The following is a 16,387-nucleotide window of genomic DNA, read 5'->3' as shown; positions in this document are numbered from 1 at the left end:
TTTTTTTTTTTTTTTTGGTGGTGGTGGTGTTGGGAATTGAATCCAGGGCTTCACACATGCTAAGCAGGTATTCTACCACTGAGCTGCATCTCTAGCCTTTTAGAGCTTACTTTGAGACAGGGTCTCGCTAAGTTGTCCAGGCTGGCACTGAGCTGGTGATAATCTGAAGGCAAGGATTGATTGATTGATTGATTTTTAGGTGTTTTTTTTTCTTTGAGATAGGATCTCACTATGTAGTTGAGACTGACCTGGAACTCACTGTGTAGCCCAGCCTGTCTCAAACTCACAGTAATCCTCCTGACTCAGCCTCCTGAGTGCTGGGATTACAGGTGTGCGCCACTATGCCCAGCTATTTTTAGTTTTTTGAGACAGGGTTTCATTGTCTATGCTAGGATAGCTTCAACTTTAATATCCCCTTGGCCTTAGTCTCCCAAGTATGTGCCATCAGTGACCAGCTTGACATTTTCTTTACTACTGTGTTTCCAGTGTCTGGTACATAACCTCTTAAAATATCTGATAAATGATTGTCAAATTGTTACAAAGCTGGATAGGTGGCGAATTTATACCAGAATCTAAGCCTTCTGATTTTGCTAGTGTTTCTTCTATTTTCTATATACCACAATAAGAATTTTTTTTTAGGTTGGAATTTTCTTGAAAACAGGTAACCATTTTCAGTGAGTGTAGGGCCAAACTATATTGTATTTAGGTGTGTAACATGGATGTTCTTGTGGTATAAACTTTTAAATCTTTCCCAAATTTAAAAAAATCATCTTTTGGTAGTTATCAATAAATATTCTTCTGTTTTGTATTTTGAAGCCCCTCACCTTTGTCTTTACAGGGGTGTGTGTCTCTGTGTACTTCAGGCTGGCTTTGAACCCACTATGTAGCCCAGGCTGGCCTTGAACTCATGATGATCCTCCTGCCTCAGCCTCCTGAGTGCTGGGATTACTGTCAAGTGCCACCTCACCTGGCCCTTAAGACCAGGTCTTTTTACGTAGTCCAGGCTGGCTTCAAACTAGCTTTGTGATCCAGGTTGGCCTCTATGTATTTTGAAATGTTTATTAGGAAACAGAACTAATTGGTACCCTTAATTTTGAATTCTTTTGAGTGATACTATGCATATTTCTAAAACTTTATTATACTAGATAAAAGACAGGATTTTGTGTAGCAGCTTTGCTGAGACTAATTCATTAATGTTGCTCTCTGGAAGGAACCCTGGGCCTCAGGAGTACTAGGCAAGTGGTGGCAAAACTATGGCATTTGTGCTACAGTAGCTGTTTATCATTGAAAGCTTTAAAAGGTTCACCATCACTGTGGTAGGCACTTTACTGAGCCACAACCCCAGGGCCCAAAGTATACTTTAATTTCCAGCTTGTACTTGTGACTATTGGCTTATCTTAAATTCAAATATTTCTCCTGTTCTTGGTTATTTTGATCTTCCATATAAAGTTTTTTTTTTTCTCCTCTAGGTTATCCTATTTTAAGTGACTAGTTGAATATAGAAATACTCTTGTAATATTTAGGAAGAACCATAATTGGCTATCAATAAATCTGTAGCAGCTTATCTCTGTCAACCACACATACCAGTTGAAGTTAACCTTTAGCTTTCTCTTCTGGGTTTTTTATGATCATTTTGATTAGTTTCTGAGAATTACACATCCCAGTAACTTCTTCAGTTTCTTTTTAGTTGAATTTGGAGATGGGTATTAATAACTGATGCTAATTTCAGCTATCAGACCAAAAGACACCAATTAATTAGTACAGTTGAGTACGAGGCTCATCTTCTAAATATGTTATTATGTAATTCTGAAATTTCAGATTTCATGGATGAAGAGATGATTCTGAAAGCTTACAGGAAGGAGCAAATCAATAAATGTCTGACTGGCATCTTATCAGTCATATTATGCTAGGTGAAAATGAGATACTGTTTATTATTTTCTTAGAAACAATAAATCCTTAACCCAGAATACTTTTGTTTGTTTGTTTATTGTTTTTTGAGACAAGATCTCCCTTTGTAGTTCAGGCTGGCTGGCCCTGAACTCACTACGTAGCCCAGGCTAGCCTCCAACTCTCAGAGATCCTCTTGCCTCAGCCTACCAAGTGGTGGGGTCATTGATGTGTGCCCCCATGCCCGGCTTAACCCAGCATTCTTTACTAAATAAAATTATCAGTTATAAGGGTAGAATCTCAATCTATGGAGCTCAAAGCTTACCTTGTTTACTGTCTTTTAAGTAGTTATTTAGAGACAAATCCAACAAAATTTTACAGTATACTAAGAACAAGGAATATGGATTTAAGAAAAGTTAAGCTAGTGCAGAAGAATGGTGAAAAGAAGAGTTAGCTGAAGGCCTAACTCATTCTGGATTAGAGCAGGATGACAGGCTTTTAAAAACAAGATGTTGGGGTTGGGTGGGAACTGGATAGAATGAATATTGTGGAAAGTTTGGAAAGGAATTGATGCTCTGATAAAGGACAATAGTATGGGAAAAAATTAAAAGGCAGTTAAAGATGTGACAGAAAGCTAAACAAACCGAATGACAAAATCATGGTTATATGAGCTAAATTAGAATAGGACATGATGGAAATATAGTAAAGAATCTAGATGGGAGCAGTGGTCCATTCCTATAATCCCCAGCACTCTGGGAGACTGAAGCAGAGGATTCCAAGTTTGATTCTAGCCTGGGCAATTTAATGAGACACTTTCTCAAAATTAAAAACAAAAAATGGAAAGGGTTGGGAATGTAGCTCAGTCCCCAGTGCTGGAGGTTAGGTGTCCATTTGACTTTGAATGTATGAACAGTTGTTTTTTTTTTTTTTTTTTTTCATAAGATTGTACATTAGACCATAGAGTAGAAAGTAAAGTGTGGTAGGATTACATTTCCTTAAACAACATTTACATACAGTAGTTATAAATATTGTTTCTTGATTTTTAATTTTGAGTCAACCTTTGGTCAGTCATGATGTGGTCGGAGCTCAGCGTGCTGTTGTTGCAGGGCAGAATGGAACAACCCTAATAATGAAAAGGGCAACTGGTAGAAGGAAGGAGATAAGAAATTATTAACACTAATAACACTTTTAGAATGAATCAAGATAATTTCGAATTGACAGAATAAGCAGTAAAGGTATAAAGTATTATTAGAGTTCAAAGGTACTTATAGAAGGGTTAAAATTAATAGCATATTTCAGACATTGAGAATATAGGAAAAAGAGAAAGCATAAGAGAAATTAAATTTTCATGTTAGAGATCAGATGATTTTCTTTTACAGTTGACTATTTTAAAATTTATTGATTTATTTATTGTAAACCAGAGATCGAACTCAGGTCCATGCGCTTGCTAGTTGACCATTTTGTGAAGTGGGAAAAGCATATTTTCTAGGATTATAGGACAACCATTCGAATGACATTAGATGATAACGGTTGGAATTAGGGTAGAAAGATTTGCGCTTATATTTGATTTGTGACAGTGCATGTGTTTGATAAAAATAAAATTTAAATTTATAAATCACGGGGCTGGGGAGTTAGCGTAGTGGTGCCACCACCTGCAAGGACCTGAGTTCGATCCCTGGTACCAAAAATACAAAACAAACAAATATAAATCAGGGCAAAACAGAATTAATTTAAAAGAAACTGTATGTATATAGATAAGTCATTCTCAGCCTTGTCCCTATTCCTTCTTTTTTTTTGGTACCAGGGATTGAACTTGGGACTTGTGCTTGTGAGGCAGGCGGCAGTACCACTAAGCTAAATCCCCAGCCCCCTATTCCTTCTTTTATCTCTTAAAGGTGTAACCAACCATTTTGGTTTTTTCTTTGCCCTCCTGACATCAATTTTTTCAAATAAAGGCAAATGACACATTTTCTTCTTGCCTTCATATATAAAAGAAAGGCATGGACCAGGGATTTAATTCAGTGGTACCACCACCTGTCAGGCAAGCACAACCTCCTGAGTTTGATTCCCGGTACCTTTGCACCCCAGAAGCAGCCAGATGGCCCACTCAGTAGCCCCGAGAAGCAGCTGGGTTCCCTGTTCCCAGGTCAGTCTGCTTAGGTCAGAGGAACAGACAGGCCAGCTCCTTCAACCTCCCATGTCTCCATGATGCAGCTTGTCAGGGGCAGCGTGAAGTCACCTGCACGGCTCTCAGATACTGGCAGGTGCCTCATCCTACTACCAAGCATGCTGTGCCACACTGAACTTGACCCACTGTGGTGGTCCTACTCCTGTTTTACCCTCAGAAATGGAGGGGTACCATGCCTCTGCTGCCCTACAAGCTCATGTCACCTGTACATGCTCCCCAGAGGAGCCCTGCTCCTGCACTATCCATAGAATTTGATGGGTGACTGGTTGACCTATACCCAAAGCTAGGCATAGGATGCAGAGCAGACAGCAAACCCAATCTGCCTATGACAGCTATATCCTAACTGGTAGTACAGTCCCATAACCCCTGGAGCCTAAGCAAGTGAGATGCCTGAAGACATCACTGACCTTGACAACAGCTGAAGAAGCTATATGAACATTACCTTAAAGCAGTGGTCCCCAACCTTTTTGGCACTAGGGACAGGTGACACATTTTCCACAGCTGGGGTGGGGTGGAGGGGAGGTTTGTGAATGATTCAAGAATAACACAGATATTGTATACTTTATTTCTATTGCTACTCATTGTAACATATAATGGCTTAATTGTACAACTCAACTATAATGCAGACTCAGTGCGAGCCCTGAGCTTGTTTTCCTGCAACTAGATGGTACCATGTGGGAGTGATGGAGATAGTAACACCTGAAGTGTGTTGCTTATGTCCAGTCTAGACTGTAATCTTGTTTTGATTACTGTCACGAATCTTACTTCACAAAGATAGAATGTTGGAAATGGAAGCAGGCTTTTCAGGGCTTTTGTGGTATTTTCAGGATATTCTCTCTTGCCTTTAGAACATACGGAGATTTGAAATTATCTCAGACATATTTTTAAGACCATCTTGATTTGTGATGTTAAGCAGTTGATTCTCTTTTTAACGTGGACAAAGACCAATCACTTGGCTTATGCACAAATGGGTCAAGGATCCATTACTTCTTTTTTGGTGGTCTTTTGTGGTTGAGAAGTAAATACTGAAACTGTTTTGAAAGTTGAGATGGGTGGGAGAGAGAAGATCTTGGCTCAAACTCTTTCAAAATATCTGCTAATGCTTGAAGCGTGTCAAAAATTCCAGTGTTCACTTGTTACTCCAGTCGTTCCAATTTGGCTCATTTCCAAAGAGCCACTTTATCAGCTGATTTGAGTGGTTTTTGTTCTTCTCTGTAGTGACAGTTTGAGTCCATTGATTAGGTTGAACATAACCCATACGTGAGAAGTTTTGTGACCTATTTTGTGTCACTGAAATGGGCTGCTGGTGGTGACTTTTTTAAAAGGAATCCCATAAGTTATGAGTGATCCTCTTATAACTCACAGATTCTACCATTAGAAAGCCTTCTCACTTCTGTGTATAAGAGAAGTCACGTGTGCTCTTCATTCACCTCTTTACAGAGCTTTGTGAACAGACATGAGTTAAGGGCATGTACTTTAATGTGGGTGATACATTTAATCTCATCCTGCAAAAGTATTTAAAGTTAGGTGCTATTTTTCAGCTAGGCAGCATTTCTGTATTATATTCAGAAGTAATCTCTTTGACCCAAGTAGTGAAACCAGTCAATGACAGCTGCTCTCTCCATGCATGTGTGAATACAAAATGACCAATTCAGTTTTCAAAGACTTGAATAGTTCTTTAGCTGTGGTTTTGGTTAGGAACAAAAGTACACATAACATATCCCTATATATCCTGAGAAATAGATTGAACAAAAACAGATATTGTTGCTTTGCTGTCAGCATTAGTAGACTCATCAGTTTGGATTGTATACCATGATGACTCATTAATCTTGACGTTGTGCCTCAATATCACCTGCTGTTTTATCAGTTTATCTAGTTACAGTTCTAGATGAAAGAAAAACATACACCACCTTTTGAACTGCTGCTTCCCCTAAAAGTTCACAGCAAAATTCCTTAGCAGCGGATAGGATCAACTCTTCCTTCACCAGTAGTGAAAGGCTTCTTAGCTTTAGCAATATACTTAGCCATTAAGAATGGTGCTCTCAGTGCTGACACATTTGATGAAGTGGTGGCCTTCAGTGATTGCTCTATTTAGTTGTTTTTTTCTTTTGAAAACTCCAAAGGCTTATCTTTTAAAGCAAAGTGCTTTGTCTTCATGTGGCAAAGCAGTTTTTGGAGATTTCATGGCTTGGCTTTTGGAGTATGTGAATCATCTGTTGGAATGAACCTGTAATTTAAATAGGACTCTTAGTATTTTCTTTTAAATGCCACTTTTTGTTGGCAGTCTTAAAAGTCTTTTGCTGTCTTATCATTGGGTCTTTCCCTCCTTTGAAAAAGCTTCTAATGTCATTTGTTTTACTAATTTTGGCTAGAAATAGAATCTTAATTTTATTTATTTTTTTCCTCATTGAGTTTGTTGGTATACATTTTAGGTATACAGTACAGTAATGAATGTAAATTCATTATTGGGATCTTGTATAGAATCTTAATTTTAAAGAAGTGGAGAACCCTTGGAGAAATATAGCTAAAATTAAGACTTGGTTGGCTATATAGACTTGGCAGATGTGCAGAAAAAAGGTAATGTAGCATAATTGAGACTGCTATTCTTTTTTTTTTTTTTGGTACCAGGGATTGAACTCGGGAGCTTGCTCATGTGAGGCAGGCACTGAAACCGCTGAGCTAAATCCCCAGTCTGAGACTGCTATTTTTACAAAGGCTGCTCATAAGGTTGGTGCTTGACTGATGCTTGGGAACTTGGCTGGTAAAAGGTATCCTACATTGACAAGGACCTTACTTAAGTAATAATGGCTCCTTGTTCCTAAACTGTATAAGCCATATGGCTTATGCTTTTTCCTGACAATCTGGGATTTGGTACATGTTAGGTATGGATGCCTCTTTGACTAGTCTCTAATAAAAACCCTAGGCATTGATTGGAGAGAGCATCCTTAATAATCAATATTTTACATATATTGTCACAGTTTGTTGCTTGAGGAGTTAAATGCATCCTGTATGCACTTAACTACTAAGAGAGGTTTCTTGGAAGCTTGTGTCTGATTTTCTCCAGACTTGACTCTATTCACCTTTTCTCTTACTGGTTTTACTTTGTACCTTGTCTCTGTAATAAATTTTAGCTGTGAATACAACTATATGCCACATCTCCTGCATCCTAGAGAATTAGTGAATCTGAGGTTGGTCTTGGGCTGGACATGAATACTGGAATAAATATTGTGATCTGGGCATTAAGAATGTGTGTGTTTGTGTGTGTGTGAAGGAGAGTTGGGGGAAAAGGAATGTATGCAGAATTTGAGAGTTCTGAAACTTTGGGAAGTTAGGAACAGTAATAACTGAGACTAACAGAGGAAAATTTCCTTCCGTATATTCAAGAAGAATCCCAGCAATCACCAGTGGTTTGAGCTCAGTCACTATTTCATATAGAAACTTCAGCAGCTTTACTGAAATTGATGACACATTGGAGTAACAGTAGCAACAGCAACTTCGGAACAATAGTAGTTGAAGAGAATCAGACTTTTAGATGAGCTAACATTCTTGAGTTGTTTTACATTCTGGGTTGGGAGTGTAACTTATTACTAGAGTGGTTTCTTAGCATGTGAGAGGTCCTGTGTTCTATTCCCAGTGCCACACAGACACAGAAAAGTAAAAGAAAAATATTGTCTCTCGGCTAAGGAAAAACGTTTCCTGAAAAGCTGGGTAGGTAACAGTTTCTGATGAAAGAAGTAGCCAAATCCATAAATAGCAATACTTTGGGCACTTTTCTTGATGACAGGAGATCCTTATTTAATAGCAAAATTCAGTTCCTGCGACTAGGTTGTTAAATGAGTTGGTTGCTAAATGAGGAATTGTATATAGTGTGAACTTTGCTTAACTGTTACAGTGTTAGACCAGTTTTACAGAAGAGGATACCAATCTTTGAAATGTTCTTGTAGCCTAGTACCTAAAGTCAAACAGGTGAGAAGTGAGAGGCTGGATTCAAATCCTGTATTCTATACCACAATGACTATTTGGCTTTGAGATAATTAATATTCCAGACAGTATTTGGTTAATGGGTTCCATTTTTTGGGGGGGGCGGTTTTAAGATAGGGTCTCGCTACGTAGTTGAGACTGACCTGGAACTCACTGTGTAGCCCAGGCTAGTCTCGAACTCACAGTGATCCTCCTGCCTCAGCCTCCTGAGTGCTGGGATTACAGGTGTGCACCACCATGCCTGGCTATGGGTTCCAATTTTTGACAGTTGGTTTACTCTATAATATAAAGATATAAGCAGAGCATCTGGTCTGCTAAAATAACATTTCTAGTTTCACTAAATTGAAGAGGATCTTCAAACACCTGCTTTTGTCATGCATTGTAATTCACCTTTTGGGGCTCAGTATGATTCAGTCTGATTTTTAAATTTTATTAGTACATGTTTGCATTACATAATGTTGGGCCTGGGATTTAGCTCAGTGGTGCTGCTGCCTGCCTTGCAAATAGAAGGTCCTGAGTTGATCCCCAGTACTCACCCCCCAAAAAGTTACTCAGTGCAGTACATAATGTTTATGTTCCTTGTGTGGAGTTGGTCTTGCTTTTTATTTATAATTTGGGTTTCTCATATAAGAGAAACCATGTGATATTTAAGCTTGTGTGTCTGATTTATTTCACTTAACATTATGGCCTCAGTGTGCCATAAAAATAGATAAACTTTAGTCACTTATAGGCAAATGAACATACCTTGAGATCACACTTATTTTTTAAGCTCTTTTGAACTAAAGAAATATGAATCCCCTACCCCTCTCATTTACACGTGTGTCATGTGTATTTCACTGAAGAGTGTGGCCTCAGTGTGCACCCACTGAGTTATAAATGTCTCTAGTTTCTCATTCTTTATGGCTGAGAAGTACTTCATTTTATAAAAAACAAAACAAAACACATTTTCTTAATCCAGTCTCCTGTTGATGGGCAGTTGGGCTGTTTCCAGTTTTAGCTATTACAAACTCTGCCTCTGTGAACATGGTTGCACATATATCACTGTGGTATGATGCTTTTAATTCTTTTGGGAAGATACCCAGCAGAGGGATGGCTGGGTCAAATGGGACCTGTAATCCTCGTTTATTGCAGTGTCTCCATATTGATTTCCACAGAGGTTGCACCAGTTTACAATCCCACCAACAGCGGAGAAGGGTTCCTTTTTACCTACAGCCTCATCGGCATTTGTTATAGGGGCAAGGAAAGAAGGCAAAGGAATAAATAGGAGAAAAGGAGAAAATGGAAACAATGTCTTTGTAAATAGGGAGGGGTGGAGGGGTTGAACAGAGAGCAGGGGTATGGGGGGGGGAAGAACTAAGATATTATGTAAAGGTACAAATTCCCAATAATGAATGTCAGCATATTGTATTCCTAAAATGTACCAATAAAATTAATGGAAAAAAAATATAAATCTTAAGGTGATGTACTATAGTCAATGTAAAACTCTGAGTATTTGCAGGTTACAAAATGAGATAAGAAGACGTTTTTAGTGAGGATCGCAGTATGTTCAGTAGAACTGACCAAAATCCACATCAAAAGTATTTAATTGAGCAATCCACACTGTGGAGCTTGAGACAAAGGCTGGCAAAATTGCTTGGTGTGGTAGCACATGCCTGTAGTTTCATACTCAGAAGGCTGGGGCAAGAGGATTGACAAGAGTTGGAGGCTGGCCTGAGCTACAGAGTGAGTTCAAGACCAGTCTGAACTACACAGTGAGACCCTGCCTCCCCAAAAAAGTTGGCACCCCCCCCATGAAAATAGCACTGTTAGGCAACTTTGTGCCACTGACAAAATACTATTTGAGAATATCAGTTTAAAGAAGGAAAGGTTTATTTTGGCCTTCATTTCAAAGGTTCCAGCCTGTGATAATCTGGCTGCATTGTTTCTGGACCTGAAGTGAGGCAGCATCACGTTGGAATGGCATAGAAGAGCGTAATTGCTCACTTCATGGCAGCCAAAAGCAGAGAGTAAGGCTAAGACTTGAGTCAAGATATACCCTTGAAAGACATGACCTACTTCCTCCAACTAGACCCCACCTCCTAATAGCCCCATTCAGCTATGAACTCATCATTGCATTAATCCATTGATGAGGTTAGCACCTTCATAATCCTTTTGCCTCTCTGGGGCCTACCTCTGAACATTACTGCATTAGAGATCAAACGCTCAACACATGAGTCTTTTTGGGATACTTTTTTTTTTGGTACTGCGGATCAAACTCTGGACTTTGTGCTTGTGAGACAGGTGGTGGCACCACTGAGCTTAATCCCCAGCCCTAGGGTACTTTATAATTAACCATAGTAAGTTTCTTTCCCTCCAATTAGTTATTTAAAAAGTACTGTGTAAAAAAAATGAAAGGCAGTTATAATAATGACATTTACTTAAATGTTTTTAAACCTTTACATGCATATACATATGCATGTTTTTATAAAAATGGAAACTGCATATATTATAATTAATAAACATGGCTTCTGAAATGAGCAATATTTTATAAATTTATGTCTAAGTTGATAAGTATGGTGCTTTATTATTTTCATATATTTAATTGCATCAGTATACTCAAACTCAGCTAATCTTTTATTATTTTAGTGGTATTTCAGTATTTTGACAATTAGTGTAGGAATTGAAAGCATAGATCTGAAAGTTGCCCAAATGGGTTTGAATTGTGACGCTAGCTCTTTATTATTATAATCTTGTGTAAATTACTTAATTTATCTGTGTCTCACTTGCGGAATATAAGGCTTATTTTTGTCATAAGAGAGCTAAAAGATTCTTAAGATTGCTTTAAGAGTAAGCGAGAAAGAGGTTTCAGGGACTGAATTCCCCTCACCCCCTTTACCAGGGATCCAACCTTCAGAACCTTGTGCTTGTGAGGCGTAGTGCTACTGAGCTAAATCCCTGGCTCCCTAGTTTTTTTTTAAAAGATAACTTAAAAATATACCTATATTACAGAAATAAATGTCAGTATGAGTCTTACTTCTAGGGCATAAAATTATTAATTAGGGCAGTTAGCCCAAACTATATATCTATGTTATTTTTACAGGATATAGGAATGATTTCTGATGTTTAGGTGATCATAATACTCCCTTGTTAGAAATAGCATTTGTAAACATGGCTTTATAGGGTCGGGGATTTAGCTTAGTGGAGCCACTGTCTGCCTCACAAGTTCAAGGTCCCGAATTCGGTTGCCAGTACCAAACCAAACCAAAAGAACATAGCTTTATGACAAGAATGTGCCAGTTTTTCTGTAGCTGTGGTGGAAGAAAAAATGTTTATTCTTTACATGTGAAAAAATCACAATAATGAATACAAACCTGTGGTTTCAAAGTTAAGCACTTATATTTAGTTATCTCGTGAAAAAGGCAGTTGAGAGAGTCTCAGAATTTAAAATGAAAAATATAAAATTTGTGGGGTTTTTTGGCTTTTTTGGTACTGTGGATCAAACTTAGGACCTTGAACTTGCAAGGCAGGTGGCAGAACCACTGAGCTAAATCCCCAGCCCCTCATGTATGTATTCTTTAAAAATTTTTTAGCTGGTGGTGGTGGTTCACACCTGTAATCCCAGCACTCAGGAGGCTGAGACAGGAGGATCACTATGAGTTTGAGACCAGCCTGGGCTACATAGTGAGTTCCAGGTCAGTCTCAACTACATAGTGAGACCCTGTCTCAAAAGAATAAAAATGAAAATAAATAAAAACTTTTTAAAAATAAAATTTATTTTATATATGTGTTCTTACATAAGTTCCAATATAAGCTGATGTCTAGATGCAGAATAAATGGATCAAAAAGTTGGCATAACATTGAGGAAAGATATGTAAGATGGATAGGAAGTGGCTATGTGTAGTGAAAAGTAAATCAGACCTATATTCTGATTGCACCACTTACCATCTCTGATTTGTGTTAAACAGTACAACCTCTTTGATTTTAAGGTTCTTTGGGGGATAATAATACCTGTTTTTCAATTTATGAAAAATTAATTTAGTCTTAGGTGTCTGTGGACTGTAGGATAGAACGTTTTTTGAGGCTTTTTTTTATTGTAACTAGGACATCTGTAACTCTTTCCTCTCAAATCCTTTTTGTAATTCATCAGCAAGTCTTTTATAGCACATTAAAAAACTAACCACTCAAAAACAAAAAAAAAAAACTAACCACTCTCCACAATAACTGCAACTTCTTGGCCTCTTATCTGGATTGTTATCATAGCTTCCTAACTAGAATGACTGCTTCCTTCCGTGTCTTGCTAGAGACCTCTCAATACGGTGGCAGTGTAAGCCTTTAAGGGAGAGCTTCAATAAATAGGTTCTTGTGGCATGTTAAGCCTGATGGGTGTTGACTTAGCCGGAAAAGGAACAAGTCCACAGGAAACTGCTGGACTTGATGTAAATTTACTGTGTATTTCTAAGGGGACTGTTGACCCCCACCCCATGATATCTCACTTGGTCTGCTAAGGCCTTCTTTATATACTGTTAATTTGCTTACCTATGATACAGTTTTTGTTTTCTTCTTTCAAAAACACTTTGTTCTCAGAGAACAGGTACTAGTGTGTGACCTGGTAGGAAATGGTCACCACACCAGAGGTGAGTGGCTGGGTGAGACAAGCCCATAAAGCATCTGTATTTATAGCCTGTAATTCACTTGAATCATTCTGAAACCACCAACCTCCCCTTTAGTCTGTGAAAAATTGTCTTCCACGAAACCTGTCCGTGGTGCCAAATAGGTTGGGGAACATTCTTATCAAACATTTTTTTTCTTTTTTTAACCAGTACTGGGTTTTGGACCCAGGGATCGCTTAACCTGTATTTATAGGCCTTTTTTATTTTTTGGAAACAGCGTCTTGCTTAAATTGTCCAGGCTGGCCTGGAAGTTGTGAACTTCCTGCCTCAGGTTCCTAAGTAGCTGGCATTATAAAAGTCTGTCACTATGCCCTGCCTATTAATTTAAAAAGAAATGGGGGATGGGATTTAGCTCAGTGGTGCTGCTGCCCATCTTGCAAGCACGAGGTCCTGAGTTTGATCCCCAGTACTAAAAAAAAAAAAAAATTTTTTTATTGTTCTTTGCTCTTGTTTTAAACCATAATTTCTTACAGCAGTCAGACCTTATGAGAAAGATAATTTTATTTAGTTTTGCATTGTTTCACTTTTGCTATTATGTAAAATTGATTCTAGATATTTAGGATATAAATATTAAGAATAATTTTCAGATTTTTAAGTTTTATGCTGAAATAGCCTAATTATACATAAAGATATTTTCAGGAGACTTTTTAAGAAACAAAATACTTTATTTATTTATTAAAAGAAATGTTTAATAGTGAAATATTTTCTCATGTTTCGCAAAGTAATGACGCATGCATTTAAGCTTTAGAATATAATATTTTTATTTTCTGTAATTTGAAAATGAATTCTTGATATTTGAAAAGAAGCTTGGCCAGTAAATTGTGGTTATCAACATTTTTTCATAGTATTTTAAAATTAACCTTTTGTTCTTTTTTATCGTATTTGAAATTATTAGGTTAAAATCTCACCAATTTTTTAAAGTAACATAATTGAGAAATGTCTTATTTATTCTATGGGATGAATGATTAACCCTATTTCTAACGAAAAGCAGACTTTTCAGACATGCAACTTCAGCTTATATTTTAATTGCCCTTTGTTGTATAACAGGCAGTAAATTAATTTTTTGATTTTTTTTTCCTTTCTTTCCTTTTTTTGGCACTGGGAATTGAACTCAGTACCTTGTGCCACTGAGCTAAATCCCTGGCCTAATTTTCTGATTTTTTAAATACTTGACTATTTGATCACATTTTCAGAGTAAAAATTTTTGACTGTTAGAAATCCAGTGATAGGGCTGGGGATTTATTTAGCTCAGTGGTCCTGCTGCCTGCCTCTCAAGCACAAGAACCTGAGTTCAATCCCCGGTACCAAAACAAAAAACAAAAAACAAAACTCCAAAACCAAAATCAGCCAATGGAAGATTCATATAGTGTGGAGCCCAGAAATACCATACATAGGGATTCTGTGGTATTCTCCCTGTGGACACATTACTTTCTCAATTTCATATGTGGCAGTAGCTCTGGAGCATTGTCAACCAGGAAAGCTCACTAAAGCTTTGATATTCATTGTTTATTTTAGGGCCCCATTATGTAAGCATAACTGATCTTAATGTGAAGGCTCCATCCAGCCCCTCCAGGCATAACCCAGTGCTCCCTACCCTAATTCACATTGTTAGTCCTCCTGGTATAGCCATCCCTCACTCTGTAAGGATTTTTGGGTGAACCAAGGCCCCTAGGCAGGGAAAAAATAAATAAATGAAGATACTCTCTTGAGTCATGACATTCCAAGGGTTTAGAGATCACCTTCCAGGAAGGTGCAAAAACTATAGTTCAGACAGAAATTTAAAGCCTGGACAGCTTAGCAATTTAGTGAGACCTTGTCTCAAAATAAAAAGGGCTGAGGATGTAGCTTAGTGCAAATCCTAGTAACCCTCCCCCACAAAAGCAAAAGTTGATTGTTCACTAGTGGACATTTATGGATAAAATACAAAATACAGAAAAACTATATTCTAAATTAATTATTACAGAAATAAATTGGAAGTAACATTGGTATTTAATAATAAGGGAACAGTTAAGGATGCCATTATAAAATTAACAATCTATTAAAATAGTTGTGATAAGACGATGTAATAACAAAGAAAAAGTGTGTCAGTTCAAAAGATTATACAGAGGAGCCTAGATTAATATCATAACTTCATAAAATGTGTACCAAGATGAGTTACAATGAAAATTGGATCTTGCTTTTTTTGGGAGGGGGTGGTACCAGAGATTGAACCCAGGACCTTGCACTTGCAAGGCAAGTGCAGTGGCACTGAGCTAAATCCCTGGCCCTGGAGCTTGCTATTTAACATCTAGAGATTTATTATGAGATAACCAGTTAAGAATACAAAGATGTTTTTAAAAAGATGGCTATGGTGAAAACAGTGAGTTCTTTTTTTCCTTAAATCTTATCACAGTATTCTGCTGGAAAAGTACTGCTTACCTTTCGATTTCATTAAAATGTTTGAGGAATATTGGCATTAGATCACTAAAGTTCTTGTAGAATTCATTGGGACCTGGGCTTTTCATAGTTGATATTTTTTTCTTTTTCAATTTCATTGACTGATATAGGATTATTCAGGATTTTTATATCTTCTTGATTAAGCTTTGGTAGTTCATATGTATGTAGTAATCTATTTCTTTTGAATTTTGTTTTATTAGAGTACGGGTTCTCAAAGTAGTTAACCAATGATCTGGATTTCAGCAGAGTCTATAATGATTTCACCTTTCTCATTTCGAATTGCATGGACTTGGATCCTTTCCTTATTTTGCTAAGATTATATAAGAATTTGTCTATTTTGTTTGTTCTTTCAAAGAACTGTCTCTTTGATTCATTGATTCTTTGTATTTTATTAGTCTCTATGAATTTCTACTCTGATCTTTATATATTTCCCTTACTTGTACTAGCTTTGTAATGTTGTTTTCTTTTGCTTTTTGTTTGTTTGTTAGTTTTTTGCCAGGACCTTAAGGGTGCATTATCAGGCTATTTACTTGTGCTCACTCTTTTTCTGATGTGGGAATTCACTGCGATAAGCTTCCTCTTAGGACTGCTTTTATTGTGTCCCGTAGGTTCCAGTATGTCATACCGGCATTATTGTTTGTAGGAATTGTCTAAAGTTTTCCTTGATTTCATCTGTGGTCCATTAATTATTCAAGAGTATTGTTTAATTTCCATAATTAATTTTCCAAATTAATTTTGCATAGTTTCTTTTGCTGTTGATTTCTAGTTTCATTGCACTATGAACTGATGATATGAGTGGGATAATTAGATTCTTTTACATTTACTTAGGCATTTGTTATAGACTTTAATAATCCATTTTGAGAAAGTCCCATGTGCTGCTCAGAAGAATGTATATTCTGTTGTTGGATAGAATACTCTAAGTCCATTTGTTTGAAGGTTTTGTTCAACTCTGATATTTCTTTTTTGCTTTTGGAGTTGATCTGTGACAGTGGGATATTTAGGTCCCCGTTTAAGACTGTATTGGTGTTTATCTGATTTTTCCTATTAGTGTTTGTTTAGGAAATTGGGCAAGCCAGTATTTGGTGCCTGTATACTTGTAATTGAAATTTCTTCCTCTTGAATTGTTCCCTTAACCAATATATTTGTTTGTTTGAGTACTGGGGATTGAACTCAGGACCTTGCACTTGCCAGGCAGGTGTAGCACCACTGAGCTTCATCCCCAGTCCTTCCCTTAACAAATATGTGA

General features: G+C 37.3%; 1 protein-coding gene across 4 annotated transcripts in view; it reads left to right on the top strand.

The window, feature by feature from the left end:
• Positions 1-16,387, top strand: part of Ptbp3 (polypyrimidine tract binding protein 3) — a 99,039-nt gene that overhangs the window by 5,535 nt on the left and 77,117 nt on the right. Inside the window, exon 1 of one of the 4 annotated variants that reach the window (XM_033759132.1) lies at positions 6,778-6,802. The exons of the other annotated variants lie outside the window; for them this stretch is intronic. The gene's annotated coding sequence lies outside the window, so the exon portion shown is untranslated. Of the gene's footprint in view, positions 1-6,777; positions 6,803-16,387 lie in introns of those variants that run through there. 4 annotated transcript variants of the gene reach the window in all.

This window comes from Fukomys damarensis, unplaced genomic scaffold (assembly GCF_012274545.1).
Source record: "Fukomys damarensis isolate Sample0158 unplaced genomic scaffold, DMR_v1.0_HiC HiC_scaffold_36, whole genome shotgun sequence".
In the NCBI taxonomy this organism is placed as follows: domain Eukaryota; kingdom Metazoa; phylum Chordata; class Mammalia; order Rodentia; family Bathyergidae; genus Fukomys; species Fukomys damarensis.
The sequence above is the reverse complement of the archived record's forward strand: the minus strand, read 5'-3'. Positions and strand labels throughout refer to the sequence as shown.